Genomic DNA, 7213 nt, shown 5'->3' with positions numbered 1-7213 from the left:
CTCCATACTGTTCTCCATAGTGGCTGTATCAATTTACATTATTCCCACCAGCAGTGCAAGAGGGTTCCCTTTTCTCCACACCCTCTCCAGCATTTATTGTTTCTAGAGTTTTTGATGATGGCCAATCTGACCGGTGTGAGATGATATCTCATTGTCGTTTTGATTTGCATTTCTCTAATGATTAATGATGTTGAGCATTCTTTCATGTGTTTGTTGGCGATCTGTATATCTTCTTTGGAGAAATGTCTATTTAGTTCTTCTGCCCATTTTTGGATTGGGTTGTTTGTTTTTTTGTTATTGAGCTGCATGAGTTGCTTATAAATTTTGGATCTTAATCCTTTGTCATTTGCTTCATTTGCAACTATTTTCTCCCATTCTGAGGGTTGTCTTTTGGTCTTGTTTATGGTATCCTTTGCTGTGCAAAAGCTTTTAAGTTTCATTAGGTCCCATTTGTTTATTTTTGTTTTTATTTCCATTTCTCTAGGAGGTGGGTCAAAAAGGATCTTGCTGTGATTTATGTCATAGAGTGTTCTGCCTATGTTTTCCTCTAAGAGTTTGATGGTGTCTGGCCTTACATTTAGGTCTTTAATCCATGTTGAGTTTATTTTTGTGTATGGTGTTAGGGAGTGTTCTAATTTCATTCTTTTACATGTAGCTGCATAGTTGACATTTTTATTCAAACTCGGAAAGCTCTCCTTTATCTTCATTGCCTTTCAAAATTCCCCTTCCCCTATCATTCAAAGCTCAGGACAAATTCTATCTTATCCAAGGACCATTTCGTTTTCTCTCTTCTGTGCTAGAATATTCCTCCACCCTATCTGTTCATCTCCATAACATATAATTGATTGATACAACCCAGGGCCCAGGCTATAGCAAAAGAGCACATAATTCAGAGCAAGTCAGCTTCGATGTAGTGGGTGCAGCATTGGCAGCCTCAGTAGGAGGAGAGATTGGGAGAAGAGACGAAGCTGGCGGCAGCAACAACATCAGAGAAATGCCATGGGGATGAGGAGATGAAGCGTGTATCATAAGGAACAGTGTTGCTTTAGTCTATTCTCTCAGCAGAGACTACTGCCATTAGAGGTACCCATAGGCCAATATGGAGAGTTCTTGGGTCCTCTGATACTGTCCGGGAGAGGATAAGAACTCAGGGAAACAGGAGGATAGCTTCCATCTGGTGGGTACTCATCCAGAGCCTCTTTATAGTGTGTGCTATTCTGTTACTCTGTTGCTCATAGCTCTCGGATTGTCTGGCCTCAGGCTGATGAATGAGGAATCATGTAAGATTCCAACACCACCTACACCCTCAAATTGCCTTTGTGCAACTCTGCCACCCCCTCAAGCTTTATTTACTGCTTTACTTTATTTCCTGCCTTTTTTTTTTAACTGCATGTTTACTTCCTTCTCCGTCTTTCCACTCCCCCTTTTATGGCATGATATTATTCCTTTTCTCTGATATTAGGATTAGTGTTTGAGTGTGAGGAAAATATTGGTCAAATGGTCCTGCTTTGTGAGTAGAGTAGTAAGTACGCAGCTGGGAACCAAACAGGCCCAAGCACACCAAATTATCCTACCCACTCTCTTTGGAACATGCCCTTAGATGTTCTCTGGTGTCTCCGCTCATACAAGTCCAGCTACCTTGACGAGTTTTCCCATTCTGTTGCCCTCTTAAAATCAAACCCATCCTTTAATATTCAAGTCAAATGTTAATTCTTTCTTAAAGTATTTCCTGAAGTATAATATATAGTATATATATAATATATTTTATTTCCTCTTAGCATACATCTTACAGATTTAGAAACAACTTGAGGCTGGATGAGTGCATGGAAGGCCAGATGGATGAGAGCCAGGATGCCAGTTCCCAGACAGCAAGTAGGGATCTAAAGGTTGGGGAGATATCCAGACCACCTCCAGCACGTTAAAGCTAAGAATGGCGAGCAAGTGGGAAGGCAGGTCAGGATCTAAGAATTGAAGCCAAAATTTTGGATATAAGTAGGGCATGGGGGCCAATGTAAAGAATCCGTGGATGATCCAGGACTTTGGAAAAAAAATTTTTTTTCAAGTTCATATCTAGCTTTTGATGAAATGTTCTTACTTCCCAAAGAATTGGTGTTTGTGAGATAGTTCCAGAATTTTCTGTTCTTAGTTTGCTCTTCTCTTATAATGCTCACCATGCTGTACCCTGTACCTTGAAAGTGCTCATCTCCTTTACTAGCCTGTAAGCCTCTTGAGGGCAGACACTGTGGTTTACTCTTGTTCACTTCACCTGCATTGTCTAGTGAGTGCTTTTTATATAGGAATGTCAACAAATATCTCTTGATTTGTAGTTCTGAAGATGAATTGAATTTGTGGAGACTACTATGAATTAAATGTTACACATGTCGAGATTACGGCATTCAGAGGGAAATATCCAGCAATCAGCTGGAGTCAAAAGACTCGTTATATAGAAGAGGGGATGGATGGACAGATATATTGGGGCGCTTTCCATATACGGATGAAAACCTAAGAAGTGTGTGAAGAGATAAAAGAGCTCTAAATTGAAAACTGAATAGAGGAGGATACAAATTTATCCAGCCAACATTTACTAACCTTTTAAGGTATTCCAAGCACTTAGGTAGGCACGATTATAGAAATATACTTAATGGAGTAAGATAGTCTCTACCATCACAGATCTTCAGTCCTCCAGTGCTGGCAACACGCTAGTGAGGAGATGACTGTAAATATCAATATATTAAATGGAGAAAGAAGAATATGCAAGAAAGTGCGTGTGACTAACAAGGATAAAAAATGCTTTTAAAAATGAACACAAAAGACTATTTTATTCGGTTGTAATGAGATCATTGGTCATCTTCGAAAATTCTGCTTCAGAGCAGAAGTGAGGCAAATCTGCGTTAATGTTTGTCATACTTGTTATGTGATGACCTAAAAATACATATACATTTTAGTAAGTCCTGTATTGTTATTAGGTGCAACACCTCCTAAGAAAATTCACATATTTCCACGTTTCTTTTTCTTCAAAGGGCATTGTTTTTTCCACTAAATGTTGACGATCTGAATAATCTAAATGTTTTAGTTGACCTTCATTTATAAACGTAGGACGTAATTGGCCATATTAGTCCAAATCCCAAGGCTCTAGAATCCTATGTGAGTGAACTGTTTGGAGAAAGACGAAAGAGTGGTGGTAAAAAGTGTAATGAGGTTACCCACATGGACCCAATTTACTCTCTTCATAATAATGTACTTTTCAGCTTCAATATATTTTTAGACATCTATAGAAGATTATTCAGTAAGATCATTTCAAGGCAACTGCCATATTTAAAGATTTGAATTAAACATTGATGACCCATTTTGCTCACTGAAGTTTTGTTCCAGTGTTACTTGTGCTACTTGCTGGTAGTTTACAGTTTCACATTGTTTGAAATAAAAAGGAAGTTCTCCATTTCAGCTAAAAAAAATTCTACAACCTCTCACCAGGAAAAGAAAGTTGCCTTTCCCATAAATTACTAAATATTTAGAAAGGTGTGGAGCCCACATGCAAAAAGTGTTGCAACCTATTGAGAAAAATACAATGAGCCAGTTACAGAGACTTGACCCCTGGCAGGTGTTGCTCAGAGATTATGCGTCACTGTGGATGTGAAAGTACATAGCAGAGACTGGTATACCACACATGACTTGCAAATGATAGTTCAAGTCTAAATTGTTTTATTTTTTAGTATATAACTGGATAAAGATTCTGCTGACAGGTATCATTAATCAGTGGTTATTTATTTATTGATAAATCAATTATAGATAGAACTGAGAGGATTATCCATGAGGTCTTAATGTCATTAGCTTCAGAGGTTCTAAGACCAGTGTCTTCCTTAGGGTGAAGGGAAAATTAAGTTGTTTATTTTCCCAAGGCTTCTTGATCTGGATTTCTGGTCTGAGTAAAGTTAGTGGTAAGAGGTCCTTTTTCATTTCTTTATTAATTGGTATTCACTATTTTCATAAAACACATTTAAAAAATATTAGACACGTGAAATTAAAATATGTGATATGTAATATAATTAAGATTTTGATGCTTTCCCTCAAATATCTATCATAACTGATTAGCACATAATTTCACAAATATTTAGAAATTATTAGCAGCATTTCTTAATGGAAATCTCACTAACTCCATTTTATTTGAATTTGATCAGTAAACACCTAGCATGATCCTTTAATCAGGAATAAATAATAAATAAATAAATAATAATATATACATGTGATTTCACAAGTATATATCAACTATTTTAGTGCTCATAAGTGAGGTTAATAGTAAGATAAAGCAAATTCAAATATTCGTTAAGTAAGGGACTATTTAACAAATCGAACGACCCCTCTTTGCTGGGTATTATTCTAAATGCTGGGAATAGAGCTGAGGAAGGGTCGGGAATTTTACTCAACTTTCAAGCTAATAAGCTAGCCTGTTATTGTGTCTGGATGCTGACAAGAGACATGAGACTCTTGGGTCAGAGATGAAGGACTATATTCCTCATGGCACAGCAGGCAGCATGAGCTTTCTATTTACTTATGTCAGTTTCTCACGACCCCCAGTTTCCACAGGATGACACAGGCGGGCCTACGTGGTTGCCTACATAGGCGTTGGGTTGCATTACAGGAGAGGAACACTGTGCTTGGAGAATCCATCACTTTCAGAATGAACAAACATGTTCTTTGCCTGGAGGGAGGTGTTACCTCTTCCCTTGCAAGTTACTTGCTACAAATATAACCCAGAAAAATGACCCAGGTAAAGACCAGTGAAGACCTGGTATTCTTGGCATACTTAGCAAGACTATGCAGGGACTCTTAGGGCCCATTAGCAGATTGCCTCTCCTAACAAATCCCTAGATCCTTGCCCTTACAGAGCTTATATTCTATTATTAGGCTTCTTAGTGGTTTAAGGGATTTCATCCTTGGCTGTTTTATTCCTTCTGAATTACTGTCAACATTACCTTGAAGCTTGCACTTGGTGTTTTCCCCATTTTTACTCTTTATACACACTGTTGCTTCGTGTTCCATTGCTGCTTATATCTTCCTTGTTAAGTCTCCTTCATGAGTCAAATTTTGCCTATATCCTAGGATCCACACTACTATCATAAAGACTGGACTGAGTTCCTCAAGACATTTCCAGGCAATTTCCTCAAAGCCTCACTATCCATTCAGGGTATCTCTCTTGGCCAAAAGCAATTGTCCCATGTAGGCCTGAAGCCTCAGGTCGTTCAAAATTTTGTCCAGGCCACCCTGAGCTGGGCCTCAAGACTCTGGGCCTCTCTGTCTGGTATGTCCAGCTAGCTGTTACATATTTGTGGTAGGAGAGAGAGGGCTGTCTGTCTACTTACTTTATCCCTTTATTTTTTCCTGTTATAAGCTCTGGTTCTTTATAGCATGATCGTACTCAATGAAATTTTTCATTGAGTGGTTACTAGTGTTAGAAAGAAAAGATTTGTCGGCTTTACAGTTGCTCTGCTCTGAAGAATCTGAAACACTCAAGCCTACTTCCAAGAAGGACTATAACGGAGCCCTAAATTCACCTCTGCTCTCTCACGATGTAGACAGGGTATTCTGGGGTAGAGCAGTACTGCTGAGGGATAGAAGACAAGTGTGGGTTCTCAGAAGGGTGACTTGAAGATGCCCATATAAGGTTTATTCTATATCTTCTAGTAAGATGGTATCATATAAAAATAAAGAAATATTTTGCACTATCCTCTGATGTCCAATGGTGTTCATTCTGGCAAAGTACTTCATCTGAATACTGTTCCAGATAGTGTTGGGTACAATAGCCCGGTTACCCATCAATACATCATAGTACATGGTGGTGATGAACATAGTTCAGAAGGAGAAGAGAGGGAGAAAGATCAGAGAAAACAGAAGTGTCAGAGATTGTAGTTATGTGGGTAGACCTGTATTGTATGTTTAAATCAGCAACAGTTAATTTATATGTGTGACTTTGTATGTCTGTACATGACTCATGGTTTAAAGGTGGTTATGCATTGCAAGTATTTCTATGTATACACACATGTACATGACTGAAATAACTAATTTATAGTATATTAGCTCCAAGATACTATCATGGTTTTAGAAAGCTGAAGCAGTCATTTCCTTACCAGTTTTATTATGTCATATAGAAATATGTGTTCTGTGTGGGAGAGAAAAAAATGTTGTGCAGGCAAAAGAATTTGTATGAGAAAGACAGAATATTTGAAAGAGACTTAAAATCTATGACTAAATGAGAGAAGGAAATGACATTTCAAATACAATGCCCCTGTCAGGATATGCTAGAGAAAATTTATGTCACTGGCAAGCCAAAGAAGGAGGCATTTGTATGCTACTGACGGGTGGTACAATATGTATGTGGAAATGAATTTAAGTGTGGGGAAAAAAAGGAAAAAGAAAACTGAAAGAAAATAGACTATAGAGAAAGAACAACCAATCGAAACAAATGTTTAGCCATGCGTAACGGTTCTTAAACATTATTGCTTAAGATTCTCAGTGATGGATCTGTGCTGACGTGGTGTCTGCGATTTGAGACCAAGTACTCAGGTTCACTTTGGGTTAAAATCAATACCCCAGACTTCAGTCAAGAGCGCACCTCTGTCGTGGCAACTCAGGTGTTAGCCTCATGGAGTATGAGAGTGTAAGTTGATGAGGAAGAAATCCTGGTTTCAGAATAGAATGGCAAAGTTATAAAGCCCCCGTGGAGATGACGCTGTAGTCAGAATTGCAAATGTTGGCTGAATAGATGGTTTGGACACAGAGTTGCAAGCAAAGAATCTGGATAAGTGCTATTATGAGTTAAGTAAATCAAGGAAATCTAAAAATGTTTCATAAAGTTGCAGGATGGGAATTAATTTTTCTACTACCTTCCACAGAGGCCCACTTTCTTAAGAAATTGATCTTCTTTGGTAGTTGTGGGGGAAAGGAACCACCTCTGGGATTTATGTGACTGTGCAGCTTGCAGTGAAATAGGCTTTGAACCACTGGTAGGAGGAACTCCCTCCCAGAATCCAGAGAAATTCAAGAGGGATCAGAGAACTATGTGTGGCACATACCAAAAAGTGCTTCTAGGGAGGTGGGTTTGGGAGGCCAAGAAATTAGGGAGATTAAGTGAGAGCCCACATATTCAGCATTGAGGATTATTTGGCTCTAACACATACCGAGCTCAGGTAGGCTTGTCATAAAAACTTGATGGATG

The sequence above is a fragment of the Physeter macrocephalus genome, chromosome 6 (assembly GCF_002837175.3).
Source record: "Physeter macrocephalus isolate SW-GA chromosome 6, ASM283717v5, whole genome shotgun sequence".
In the NCBI taxonomy this organism is placed as follows: Eukaryota; Metazoa; Chordata; class Mammalia; order Artiodactyla; family Physeteridae; genus Physeter; species Physeter macrocephalus.
The sequence above is the reverse complement of the archived record's forward strand: the minus strand, read 5'-3'. Positions refer to the sequence as shown.